The 15,133-nt window shown below is 40.7% G+C and overlaps 1 long non-coding RNA gene across 1 annotated transcript in view; it reads right to left on the minus strand.

Annotated features, from left to right (window-relative positions):
* Positions 1–4,647: 4,647 nt before the first annotated feature.
* The window catches only part of LOC122236003, a 47,451-nt gene continuing 36,965 nt past the window's right edge, over positions 4,648–15,133 (minus strand). The window contains exon 3 of the long non-coding RNA XR_006214204.1: positions 4,648–4,772. This is a non-coding gene — a long non-coding RNA (uncharacterized LOC122236003). The remainder of the gene's footprint in view (positions 4,773–15,133) is intronic.

Genomic DNA, 15,133 nt, shown 5'->3' on the forward strand with positions numbered 1-15,133 from the left:
AATTATATGAGAAAGCTTTGGGTCCTAGTTTATAAATATGTAGAATTCTCCCGGGTGTCATAAACCTTTGTTATCTTTATCGGACTGTTTCCAGGCTGGTGGACATTTTGGTGAGTCCAGATCCTTCTAAAATCTTTCTGCAAGTCTGATTAAATCCATCTGGGTCTGATTAATTTACAATTAACCTGCCAAGTACTGTCTCAGAAGAACGGCAGAGTCCAAGCCTCTCTGAACCATCATCTTGCTAAAACTAGATCTTAGGAGAGAGCGTGAAGCCCAACGTGAGCTCAAAGGAGGGTGACATCACTGGGGGCTGGAGGATCAAGAGATTCCGCGGAGAAAAGAGAATGTGGGCCAGGCTTGAAGGATGTAAGAATTTTCTTCCTTTGTAGCCACCCCAGTGTTTAACAGTGTCTTACAAATGATAGATACGTAATAACTATGTGTTGACTGAAATGGAGGCCAATAAGAGCTAACATACTTCTCAATAAATCACGAACAGAGCATCTGCAAGATTTCAGTTAAACATCAATCCCAAGGTTTCAGGACCTCATGTGACCCCAGTGAAAAGATGTGCCTTCCTAAACATCCAACACCCCACTGGGGAGGCTCGCGGGAGTACTGACGTTCCCAGTCACTTCCGAGACCTTCGCCCCAGTCGACTGGTCTACGCATTGAGAGTCAAAAATCCTCTCTTTACAGGTGATGGGACAGGGAGAAGACAACATATGAATTGGTTGTTTGACTGGATCCATTAGGTATATTGATGGGTTCTTGTTTTTTCTTCTGATTTCGGCCAAACCTATTATTCCTATGGGAGCTTTAGCCTCAGTATTCTATGTCCAGAATATTAGGGGAAAAGAGGGAAAGTGTCAGGGACAAACATGAGCCCAGTGGATCTCTGATGTTGTCTACTGATAATATCTATTTGATCCCTTTTTAACAAATTGTTTTGCTACTACACAGACCCAGCCTTTGGTTTCATAAAGAGAGATAAATGTCTCCTGAAGACTCAATACTATGTAATTCTTTTTTCTCCTGAAGGTTGACAAATAATTCGACTTTCATGTCCTCGGTGGCTCTGACTGAAGAGTATTTCCTTCCCCAGCATTTCCAAGATGGCTCCTCATCTTTGGCCCCTTCCTTCTGCACTGGCATTTCCTAGGCTCCTGCCTTCAATCCTCTTCTGCTCTTACCCTCCATAATCTTCCTTGTTTATCATATATAGCCATAACTTATAGACTGATGATTCCCAAATTATAGCTTCACATAGCTCTGACTCCTGACTTCTGAATGCTTCAGGGATATATCTACTTTTCCCCGTGTTTCCTGTTTTAGAGAATATGAGTCATCTATCCTTCCCACAAACCAGACACTTATGTGTACAACCTTTCTCATTCTCACACCCCATTCCCAAAGTACACCAAGACCTGCTGACTAACAGGGGGCTACCTCTCAGAGTCACCCACTTGTCTCTTTGATGCCCCCACTCTCATTTTGGCCTCTAGGTCTCACTCTGACTATTGCAATAGGCTTGACTGACCTCCCACATCTCCACCCCCGTTCATCTCCAAACCCTTGCCCACACTGCGGCCAATGTGATCTTCATAAAATTTATAAAACTCAAATGTGATTCGATCACACACATCCCACTTTGCCTAAAATTCTTCTCTTGGTTCCCCTGACTCTGAAGATAAATACCAGAACCCCCTGCACAGCCTTTAAGAACCTGTGTGACTGGCTCCTACCTTCTCTCCAATCTTATCTCATACCACTGTCCACCTTTACCTTACATTCCAGCTACACTGGTCTTCCCCTATACCTCCCATGCTCATGTTTCCCACAACCACAGGCCCTCAGTGCAATTCTGGCTCAGCCTGTGTGTGATTCTCTTCTCCACGACTTCCCCTCCAGAATCTGGTTGGTTTCTGATCCCAGTTCGAATCTCCCTCCCTCAGGGCGGCCTTCTCTGCACTGTAGTCTAGATTAGGCTCTCTGTTATACCCACACAATCCATACCATCCTTCTGTGTTTCAGACCACTTACGAGTTTATATTTGTGATTACTTGATCACAATAAGTCCCCTACAAAACCATCATATCAATGAGCAGGGACTGCATCTGTTTTACTCGCCATTATTTCTCCAGAGCCCAGTACAATGCCTAGTACATTGTAAGTAGTCCAGAAATGTGATGAATAAAGGATGAAATGAATAAGTGAATGGATTCTTAATATTCCTTCAAACAATATGTAGCCAATTTTTTTTTATTCTACCTCTTTAACATCTCATCTTCACCTCTGCCTCTCTGTCCCCAAGGCTACTCATTCAGAGCCCAACAACTTCTCGCCTCATCTGTTACAGAAGTTCCCTAAGCATCTCTATGCTTCCATTGTTACAGCATTCCAATCCAACCTACATACTTGGAGGAGAGTAAACAATTTAAAAGACAAATTTGAGAACAGCACACCCTGTTCAAAATCCTTTGCATGTTTCTAAAAATGGTTTCGATTCCCATCTCAATCTATTTGCCGTGGCACCTCCCTCTACTTCTTCCCTCTTCCCATGTGTCAGCTTGCAGTGATCCCCAACATGTTTTGTGCCATTGGAACCCATTTAAAAATGGTAATATTTGTACAACATGCTGGAGTCTATAGAGGAGGTTCCAAGAGCGCAAAGGCTTCCAAGAGAACTTAGCACACCTATAATCCCTATAAACCCAGAATGAGAAGCTCTGGCTTGGGAAATACGAGTTCAACAGTCAAGTCTTGCTGAAGAGTGACTTTCTCTATGAAATATTTTCTGTCACTTTTGTGACTCTATTACTGCCTGGCAGACTTTTTAATAGTACTCTGAATACTTATTCTGTTTACATTCCTGTCTTTTCTGTGAAACTGAAAACCCCTTTGGAACAGACAACATATCTCACCCATCTATGAATTTTCAGAATACAATGGTTGTGCCCAGATGAATAAATAATGAACAGAAAAGGGGACTAGAAAGACCCAAGTGTCCAAGAATCCTGGATGACCATTAATTTCCTTCAGTCATCACTTTAATATATAGAGATTATTTTAGAAATTAAAGTGATTTCTTTCCCTTCCCCCAAGCTCTTTTTTCTAGAGGCAAGCTTCCAAACTATAACTATGACTAAACAAAGTGCTGGCATTTTAAATTATAAATATCTCCAAAAGCAAAATACAGCTACTCTGAGAAATTGAGTCCTCAGTACCCAATAAGTCATTGTGCTTTTCACTGCCAGAATATTTTCTATCAATTGATATTTCTAAAATCAGATGTTTCTCATCACCAAGAAGAGATTTCAGAAGGTGAAGATTTTATAAACGCATTGAAATAATGTCAACATTTTTGGTTCAAGTTATGATTTAAACAAGTATGACTTCATATTTTAAATGCTAGGAATGCTCTCAATGTGGTGAAAAGCAAAAGGAGAGCTGAGGCCCCCCCATAGTGTATTTTCATTTCTCAGATGGACCTGACAACAGAATGAACATGGCCGGAGGCCCACTTCACCAGAAAAGCTCTCAGGTGCCTACTGAGAAGCCAATGGACATCATTGCTTGTCCTGGAAAGGATGGCTCTAATCAACATGCCCAAGTTCACCAATTCCCTTCAGACTTTACTTGGGACACTCAATTTACTGTTACTGACCTAAAAGCCAAGGAATCATTTCTTTGTGGTGGTAATGTCCCTGCTTCTTTGTCTCCCTCAGGCTCCCTGGTGAACACATACCCCAGTACCCTCAACTGTAAGATGTAGAGGATATAATAGCCATCTTTCAGGGTTGCTGGGAGGAATAAGTGAGAAAATAGCTACAAAAGCTCATCAATCTACACATCTTAGTATTAAATGCCAGCTGAATCAAAAGTCAATGTTGCACTCTCTTCTAGTAGGATCGCAGAAGAATTCTATGGGAAATGTAGAAGCACGTGACCACTCTAAGGCCTTCTCTCACTCTGTACTTAAAACAAGGATCTTATGACATGTGGTTGGTGGCTTCATACCGTGTCATCTTAGACAAGCTGGACTGCACTTCTCAAAATTTCCTTCCCTTTATGGTGCCGGGTTAGGACTGGCCAGAGAAATTTCTGTAACGCTTGTAAGGCAGAAGTGAAGCAGCAGCCTTTATACTCTGAAGGTCAATGAACGGTGTGAGGCACAGTTGCAGCTTGTAGACGTTGTTATTCATCTTCCAGTTCACCTTGGTGACCTGGGACTCTCCACGTCGACAGCAACTCCAGTCCTTGACGCAGAACTTCCTTCACGTTATTCTAGTCCAAGGCAGTTTGTCCTTCAGTCGTCCAGTTGAACCTCATGGGATCCAATTGATTTTTGTTCTCTCCCATTGCACGTGCAGCTTTTCTTTCTGACAACAGTCCTACAGACTCACAGCAACTTCGTGCCCACATCAGATACATCAGAAGCGATAGTCTTCTATAGAATTCTTTACCAGATTCCACAGTTGTGGGAAGTCTAACCCCTATCACAAACCCCTTATTTCATATCACTCATTGTGGTTCTCCTTCTCAAGTCAAACCTGATACAGGAGAATTCCTTCTCATCTTACCTTTCCCTCCAACTTACCTTGGAAAATGAAGGGAAGCTTCCTAAAGAAGTATACTATCCTCTGTCCTTGGTGAAGTTACCTTTGCAGTCACATGACTCAGGAATGCACAGTCACCAATGCCTCTTCCACCTCATCCCCAACAGCTGGTGATCAGAATGAACGTCTATATCCTTGTGAAACAAATACCTGTAAGAGAAATGCATGATCTTCAGTCTGAAGTATCCAATGAGCTCAGATCCAAAGGAAGCAAATCTCAATTCCTGCAACAGTATATGAAACCAGGTGGGAGCATCCTAACGCTTCTCCAAATTTATTCATTTTCTAAATTATGTACACTTGATATGACCAAAGTAAAACGAGTTTTTCTGCTTTAAAATATTCATCTTAGGGGCTCGTGGGTGGCTCAGGTGGTTAAGTGTACGACTCTTGATTTCAGCTCAGGTCATCTCAGGTAGTGAGATGGGGCCCCACATCGGGCTCTGCACTGGGCATAGAGCTTGCTTACGATTCTCTCCCTCCCAGCCTCCCCCCTCCCCTTCGCACGCATGAATATGCATGTACATGGACACACTCACTCAAAAAAATAATCATAAAATACTCATCTTAAGGTACAGAATAGGGAAGACCGTCGGTGGTACTGTAATTGCCCTTTATGGTGACACGTAGTAGCTACACTTGTGGTGAGCACAGCATAATATATAGACTTGTCAAATCACTCTGTTGCACCCTGAAACTATTGCAACATGTGTGCCAACTATATTTCAAGTAAAAAAAAAAACACAAAACAAAACACACCTCACCTTCACATCCTGGCCCCCTTCCTCAATAGCCCTTTCAGAAGCAGAAGATAAAAGACATATACTTTGTATACCATGGTGTTGGTGTCTTTGCTAAGTTTCCCGGGGAACCAGAACCACTGACTCCAATACTTCTGTCAAACGTTTCAGAAAATACATTTTAGCTACAGAGGACGACTTCTACGATTCAGCCTTGCTTCAGAGCATCACAGCCGAATAGCCATTGTGTAACCTCATGAAAGTCCAGATGTGTGCAGAAAACTGGGTGCCCTGTCAGTGTAAGCACCTTAATGACAGCACCTCACACGGCTAGAGTGTCTGCCAGTACTCAAGAGGCTCCTCGCACCCCGTCTCTCCTGAACCTCACAATCCTCTTACTGAACGGTGATCACGAGACTAGAGCAGCCATTTTACAAATGAGAAAATGGCAACTCAGTATTGACATGACTTGCCACAGTCACATAACCACTGAGTAGTAGGGTCTGAGCAAGAGCCCCGCTATTCCAGGTCTCCACTCTGAGGGTTTCTACTATTTCACACTAACTTAAGAAAGTTGTTCTTGCACAGATATGTCATTTACAAATAGACCAGGTGGTTTCTACCTTCCCCAAGTGAAGTTCACCATACCCACTCAACTGTTATAAGCACTGGTCAATGATCAGGATGAGCACCCAGGCCCAAAGAAAAGAGCAAAATGGATTCCACTGATTCAATATATCAAAAATGTTCATTTTTAGTAACAGCTCCTCTGTTTTCCAGCCTTCAAAAAATTTCAAGCTGTTATTCATGGAGAAGTAACCAAATAGAACTTCTCCAGAGAAAGAAGGTATCTAAGGAGGCATGATATCTCCTTCGTTCCACATACATACTCTATTAGAGGAGACAGAGAGCCCTTTTTCACTGGCTTCCACTCCCAGCTTGTCTTGGGAAAATTCCCTTAGGCAGCCTCAGCTCTCCTGAGTGTACAATAAGGAGCTGGAGTAGATATTCCCAAATATCCCTTACAGATATTATGTTCAATGTTTGGTGTACAATGCCTGAGGGAAACAATGTGTCATGGCAGAACACTGGATGAGGAGACAGAGGATAGACTCAGGATAAGCTTATCTGTACCTCTTGCTGGCTATGTGACACCAGGCAACTCAGCCCCTCAGAGGTGACACTGCCCATCTCATAGATATTTTGTGAGGAGCAAATGTGCACAGGTCAATGGTAGGTTATCGGTAACTATCACAAAAGAGTTACCCTGCTAACCCCAAATGGAGATGCACCGTCTGGCTGAGTCAGGTGAACCTGTGAGCCAGTGGAACTCTAGGACCTCTTGCCTAAGGTGATGGAAATGAAGGAAAGAAGGTCCGAAGGCAAGAAGTTTTACTCATGGGATCTTGAAGAAAGACAGAAGAGATGGCTATTAGAGAAGACAAGGTTGGTGTGTAATCATGTGTCACCACCCAGGCTTAGAGGGCTAGGTTTACCTTTGACCCCAGGAAGTTACAAGTAGAAGCCAAAATCATTTCTCCGAGGAACTTATATCTCAGGATCAATCAAGGTTACTTTTGGGACCCCAGAGACCAGATTCATCCAGTTAGAGAATGGGGACATTTTTACAGGTGAACACAGCATTGCTCTAGGCACCAAGGAGGACCCAGAAAAAGCAATATTTGGCATTGCAGGGCTCCCACCACGGCAGCACTCTCTCCTAGAATGCCTGCAACAGTGGCTACCCCCATATTTCCCTCTAGTAGTCAGTGTGGGGAGTGGGGGTTATAACGGCAGAGGGTGTGATAAGAGAAAACTACACATGAGCACATAGATGCTTCAGAGACTCCCAACACCTCTGCATTTGCTGGGGCGGGGAAGGGGGCATATATTAATTTTAATATGATCCCATGGGTATCCACAAGCTAGAAACATGGGGGCTATTTGGGCTCTAGTCCATAAACTACAGTAGGGTGGATGAGAAAAATACTTATCCCAAAAGGCCATGTCAAATACACAAACTGCAAAGCAAAAATTCAAACTAAACCTGCCTTACTTGATCTCTACACTTACCAGATATTTTTAAAAATGTATTTTTAAAAATTCCTCCAAAATGATATATTCCTTTGCCACTTGACAAATACAAATGGACTCTCCATCCATTGTTCACAGGATAGTGTCAATTAACAAAGAAGCTGGTCCCTGTTTTCCAAGCCAGAAGATTCAGTTTTGTTGATGCGCCTTGCTCAGAGTTTCTTACAGAAGTAATGAATTTCAAGTCGTTCTATTTATAAGAGGAAATTCCCACACTGGGAAACGATTTTTGAATGTGCTCTGCGCTATGAGTCATAACCAACTTTCACGGAGGGTGACAGCATCCCAGAGAACAACATGTGGAGAGTGTGACATGGAAATGCATCAAATTGTAAGCTTTCTTATTCACCTGTGCAACTGAGTACACTGCCCAGATGTTCGTAAAGGGCTCATCCAGCTTCAAAAGTGCATCTCAGCGTTTCCAGCATGATGGGACCTGAGAAGCCCTTCCATAGGCATCGATCTCCCCAAAACCCTTTAGAACACGTTGAAGTACTGAATGGCGTAGGATACATTTTGAAATAAAGACTCGTTTTAGATTGGAATAGTATTGATTGCATTGCAGTCACATCATTAATAATAATCATGACACACGACTCATTTTGACCTAAGTTCCATAAAATTTTGTAACTTAAAATAATTTACAAAGAAAGTTTAAAAGTGGCATGTCATATTTAGAGACCATAGGATATACCTAATTTTATACATGTAAATATATATGCAGATGTAAAAATTACATATGTATATCTGTTAAAATGTGCACTAACATTTACCCAACTATTGGCCACAAATTTGACTTTTTCAGTTTTGTTTCCAAATTCAGAAAGAAGGGTTTTAGACTGTTATTTGTAAACCAGCTCCACATATATTGCCAGTATATAGTCTTTATTTTCGATTACAGCTCTCTGTAAACAATTTTCTAAAGTACTAGAATATCTCAATTAATTGTATAATTTTCATCAGATAAATGAAACAAATATAGTAAAGAGCATCCTGAGGTTAATTTATAGAATTGTAGCCGTATTTCAGCATCAGTACTCTTTGTCGTCCTGTAGTTATCCAACAACGCTATTATGGGTACAAATTTTAAGATACATGATTAAGAGTAACAGTCATTTTTAACTGGACCACAAGAGAAGGAGGTGTGCAGCTGAGAAATAAATTAGCTGAGTGACAGGATCTTGAGATTTCCAAGAAGCTCACGTGTTCCCTAGTTCCTGAGAGTCTTTCACACTGATTTGTTTCGAAGGGAAAAAAATAATGACTTCTATTTGATTAAAAACCAGATGGCATTCTTGTCTTTAGTTATGTAATCCACAAAATACTTCTCAAACCCAAGTCTGATAGCCATGCGGCAGGAAATTTCTTAATACTGAATCATTTTCTAAAAGGGTCTGCTGTAACTGAGTTCTGTTTGTCAAGATCACCAGAGCTTGGGGAGCCAGAGATACCCTTTCCCCACTGAAGTCCTGGGATTGGCCACACAGACAGACACATCCCTGGAACATCTAAAACCGCCTGGCTTTTTGTCAAAGGCAGGCTTTGTATCCTGTGGAACACCCTTTCTTACTAATAACACCCCCCAAACTCTGCTTATGAGTGGTTTCTTTGGTTTTTGCAAATTCTTTGCCAACTTCATCCTTCCCGGTTCTGAATTACCTGTGTGGTTTGACCTAGGACTTGACTCTCAAGCTCTCCCTCGACCTTACCTGCCCTCTCTCCCAGTTTAAAATCCTGAGTCAGCACGCAAAATAAAAAGCAATTGTTTGCTCCTTTTCAATATTACTGCTCAGCTCTGAGATGACCGCTCTGAAAAAAGACCTCAGAGTTTTAGGCAAAAGGTGGTAAATTCTAAGACAATGGGACACTATCCACAGAAAGCAGGCAAGGGAAAACTTAGCAAACTGCGTTACTAGGCACAGCTGACCTCCTTCCATTTGAATGGAAGAGAAAAGAGAATACATTCTCTTAATTAGGTCTATTTTTTCCTGTTTCTAGACTGTGTTTCTTTTTAAGATCAAAAAGAATCAGAGAAATCTCTTGAGGCTGTATTCTTGTCATTGATCTTTTAAAAACTGTAAAACACCTTCACTGAATTGTCATAAATTCAATGCTGCATAAAGGAAAATGTTTATTGTGCTTTTCTTTTGTCAGAAAACATTTTTGCAAATCCCCTTCATATCACTCATAACTGCTATTTTTTTTAATTATTTCCAATACACTCTTGTTGACCTTTTTTTTTTTTTTTTTTTTTTTTGCCTATCGCAGTGGGGTCAGACCAACAGATCTTGCTAATGGAAAGGAAACATCATGCACATGTGAAGCAAACTTCACACTGACCTCTAGCATGTCCTCTGCAGCTGTCGTCACTGTCTGACAACTAAGTGTGGAGTCCAGCCCTTTAAGAAGACAGCAAGAGGCAAGTGCCACCGATAACCGCGATGCCTTCCTCTCAGCAAGTGACTTTAGGCTGTTGCTATGGCAGAAGACAGTGGCCCAGCTCAGCAGTCTGTACCTACTCGGACAAGCATTTCTGAGAGGAGAACCTCAGAAAACTCCTCTCATGGAGTAGGCAGCCACGGCCTTGGCATTGCCGGGTGTCAGAAGGAACACCCCATTGCCTATAGGAAAAATGGAGAAACAGGTTGCCATGCTTCTAAGAGTTTAAATTATACAAGATCCAAAAGCCCATTCTAACTCTAATCAGGGACCGTAAGGATAAGAAGGCTTTTGTTCTCAGGAAGAGTTCTCTTCTCTGACACTACCATTATCTTTTGCCACTGAAGTGACCACTAGAGAGATCATTGGCCTTTGTATCGGTCATTATTTTAGAAAAAAATATTTATAAAGAATAAACAATACGAAGTGTAAGTTGGGGGTGGGTAGGATTGGAAGGATAAGAAATGATAAACTTCATAAGAGTGAATAAACCCCAACACTGGAAAATCTAGTCTTTTTTATCCTTCAGAATTTGGCTTTAGAAAATTTCAATCTCATTATGGATGAGAATTAGCCCAGTGAAATGTGGGGAGGAAAATTTTTTTTCTCTAGCCTCTTTGATTCTATAACTGGGGCTTAGAAATTAAACTGGCAAAAGACATATTAACAAGATCAAAAACATACAAATTGCATTAACATTTTTAATTTTACATGCACAGTGGCTTTACAGAAAAAAAATGTAGCTACAGATAAAGAAAGCAGTTAGACTGGAAGATTTATATACCATTTTAACAAAGGGTAATAAATTACTACATATAACTACACAAAGGGAAAGGGGTTTGAGGTTCTAGGAGCAATAAACTATGGGAAATATACAGGGGAAACTCATGGTATAGATAACAATTATTTAGTAAGTTTTATGCAGACTCACATCAATGCCATCTCTGAAAAGATAAAGTTTATCCTCCTCGTCCTAATGTAGGATAAGGGGAATAACTTCAGAAGATAAAGGTATGCCCTGCTTTCAGGTAGACAGGGGAAGAACTGAGAGCTGTTCCCAGATCTGCTTGTTCTCAATGGCCTTCAGCTCAAAATAATCCTTATCCCAAAGTGGCACAGGGTGTGGTGGGAGATCCAATCAGTATCTTTCAACTCTGACAGGTGCCATAAGCAGTAAAGGGATTTTGTGAGCCCGTGCTAAACACAGGCATTATTAAACATTGAACCATATAAACTCACAATTAAATGAATTATACTGAAAAACAAAGGTAATACTCAAAACTCCCCACTTATTTTACTACATTTTACAATCCCCTATGCAGTTAGACACATCTACCACACCCGTGTGATGAGAACCCCGTAAAGTATCGTTACAGAGCACCACCTCTCCCCAGTTTCTCTTCCAATGGCATGTTGGTAACTATAAAGCAGCAACGGTGGGAGTATTTGCACCACGGAAATCAGCAAAAAGTAAAAATCTGGGTTTGATCCCTTGTGTTATTCTCTAGTCTTAAGATGGAGAAAATGTTAATCGTGAAAATTAAACTTTAAAAACAAGTCACATGGGGCACCTGGGTGGCTCAGTCAGTTGAGCTCCAACTTCAGCTCAGGTCATGATCTCATGGTTCAGGAGTTCGAACCCCGCATCAGACTCACTGCTGTCAGCACAGAGCCCACTTCAGATCTTCCGTCTCCTTCTCTCTGTCGGCCCCTTTCCCACTCAAGCTCTCTCTCAAAAATGAATAAACTTTTTTTTTTTAATTTTAAACAAGTGTCCTATCGAGAGCCATATATTCTAAACTACGCAAAATCCTGAGGAAATATTCTTCCAATATTTGAAAGGTATCTGATTCAACAAAGAAGTCACTCATGTTAGCAACAAATGAGTAAAGTTCTGACATGCTTAGTATTAAAGCTAAAAGAAAATGAAACAAATTTGTTTAATGAATGTGATTTGGACAAGAATGGGAAACAGCTTAATCATAGGTCATATAACATGTATGAAGACAATAAATTTTGCTGGGAGAAGAATTAGCAGATCGAGACAGCACTCCATTTGTCGGGTCATGGTTGATCTGCAACCACAGATTGGCTACAGACAATTTCGGCAAAAATCAACAAAAACATTCTCTGAGAATCCATCAGCTATATGGAATTTACAATAAAGAGTATTCTATGTGCTACTATTTGTAAAGTGTGTGTTATATGTCTGTATGCCTGTAATATTTATAACAAAGTGCACACACACACACACTCCCTAATACGCACTTTTTTTTTTTTTTTGCACCAATGATTAAACATTTACCAGCACATCATCAGCCATTAGGTGCAAGGATGGTTATGGGAAACCATGGGAGCTGACCTCCACTTATGAGCTTTGAATGTGATGAGCCCTGAACATTCCTATGTTCTTTTTAAATTTAGTAGATGGACCTTTTATCTATGGATTTAACTAAAACTGACATGAATGTGCCCATATTTTTGGCCTACATGATCTCAGGGGATAATGAGTTCCATATTTCATATTCATGCTTCATAAGCTTTTAGAAAAAAAAACTCTTTAATCAAGCAATGTCCAAGCTTGTTTTAAAATTAATTGCCCCACATACGTAAGATAATCTCAATGGTCTGCCCTGGGAAGTGAGATTGAGGAGTCAGGAAAGGTGAAGGGGTATTTTGATTTTCATTCTCTATTAGTCTAAATTGGTTTCCTGAGAAAGAAATATAAGGTAGGAAGAGGAGGTTCAGAAATGTGCTACGTAGCAGAGAAAGATTTTTATTTACTTAGATCCCACTATATTCAAGAAATATTTAAAAGGCTTATTGAAATTTGTATAATGCAATAGGATAAAAATAATGACAATGAAACCAAGGTGATGTGATAATCAAGGTAGCATAGAAGGGGAAGCCATAGGTAATGTTAAGATACAAAAAATGCATGTCCTAAGGTCTTGCATTACTATTATAGGTAGATAGAACTCACTTCTACACTTGGGAAATTTAGAGATCAACATAGAAAGCTACATAAACGGACTTTTTCAGACTTGTTCACAACGACTTCTGGGCCCCAAATAACTCTTGCTCACCCTGCACGTGATTGGAGACGGCAAAGAGCCATTTACAGAACATCCTGAGCTGGGAAGAGCGAACAGAACCCTTGTTGCTTTTAGCTACCAGTCTTCCCTCTGGCGATGCTTCTGGTTCCTATCAGCTGAACACATCAGCATTCCAATGCTTCAGGATTCCACATTGAAGTGGTCCTTGTGGGAGCCAGGGAGCTAAATTAGATGAGCCTCTAAACTCTCTTGACCTTCTATTTAGTTCAATGACTACTTCACAGGGCACTCCAGAATGTTACCTTCACTCCAGACTGGGCTGTCACATAAGGGTCAACTAGCCGGTAAAGCAATTCTTTTAAAACCTAGAAATGTATCTGTTTTCACTACCCTTAATCAAATTTTCCCAATCAATCGGTCAAAGCCCAGCTGAAGTCCCAGGTGCTCTGTTTTTGAGCACACATTGATTGAAAGGTTTATCTACCTTCCACGAATAAATCTAAATATCTTCCTGGCCGCTTCCCAGCCATAATTATTTGAGATGGGAGGCTTAGTGACAATAGGCACCCGTGGCTAAATGATAAAATGGCATAGCTGCCTTATATGCACAGAAAGGAAGTCTGAGAAACAAGGCAGAATGAGAAAAAAAAAAAAAAAAAGAAATCAATAAGACAGCTTTTTAAAGTACTGCTATGTTCTCATATGTGGAACTTGAGAAACTTAACAGAAGACCATGGGGAAAGGGAAGGGGAAAAAAATAGTTACAAACAGAGAGGGAGGGAGGCAAACCATAAAACACTCTTAAACACAGAGAACAAACTGAGAGTTGACGGTTGGGGACGGGGGCAAGAAAGAGGGGAAAATGGGTGACGGGCATGGAGGAGGGCACTTATTGGGATGAGCACTGGGTGTTGTATGTAAGCTATGAATCACGGGACTCTACCCCCAAAACCAAGAGCACACTGTATACATTGTACATTAGCGAACTTGACAAAAAATTATATCTAAGTATTTATTGAACAAATGCAAAATAAATGAACTAGAACGTTTCAATAAATAAGTAAATAAATAAAGTGCTGCTATGTTGCATAAACATCACAGTCAAAGCACTGGGGAAATGACCCAGAAGACATTTTCATTCAGGTATATTTTCTTTAAAAAAATACATGACAGCTGGGGAAAAAATTGTTCCATTCTTTTGGAGAAACAACTATCAAGAAACAGACTTTCATTTCCAGGAAGACGGAGTAGATGTATTTTCCTGTTGCTTCCATGAAGTACAACCACACTTCTCTTGGGATGGTGTCAGAAAAAGCCAACTATGGAGCCAGGATGGGTAGCCCCACAGCTAGTAGCAAGGTCCCCTCACCACGGCATCAATAGGAATTAGATGGGGAGCTGGAACACCCACCTCAACCCACGGGTAACAAGGAATTTCCCTAACTTGCATGTCAACGACGAACAAATAAATTTGACAACAATGACCAATTCCTCAAAAAAAAAAAAAAAAAAAAAAAACCCACAAACCACCATAACTCATTCCATCTGAAATAGATAATATGAGTAGCTCTCAAGTTAATAAGGAAACTGAATTGATAATTTAAAAACTCCCCAAAATGAAATCTCCAGGCCCAAGTGGTCTCACTGGAGAATTCTACCAAATGTTTAAAGAAGTAACACCAATCCTATACAATTCTTTCCAAAATATAAAAGGGAACACTTCCCCCAACTTGTTTTATGAAGCTAGTGTTACCCTGATACCAATACCAGACAAAGGCAATATAAAGAAGAAAAAAAGGAGGGAAGGAGGGGGAAAAAAAGAAACACATTTGCAGACCCACTATGTCCTCACTAAATAACTATTTGTTATGGAGTATAAATCAATAGCAGAATTCTTCCCCTAAGAGATTCCAGGTTGGCATTAAATACTCAGCAAACTTGTTTACCTTTAAGTAGTATTACAGAGCCAAAGTGATAATGCAGAAATCATACAGGATCTGGATTAAGAAGATATCGTGCAAACTGCTGGTGGGAATGCAAACTGGTGTAGCCACTCTGGAAAACAGTATGGAGGTTCCTCAAAAAGTTAAAAAATAGAACTACCCTATGACCCAGCAATTGCACTGCTAGGTACTTATCAAGGGACACCCGTGTGCTATTTTGGAGGGGCACGTGCACCCCA

Source organism: Panthera tigris, chromosome F3 (assembly GCF_018350195.1).
Source record: "Panthera tigris isolate Pti1 chromosome F3, P.tigris_Pti1_mat1.1, whole genome shotgun sequence".
Lineage (NCBI taxonomy): Eukaryota > Metazoa > Chordata > Mammalia > Carnivora > Felidae > Panthera > Panthera tigris.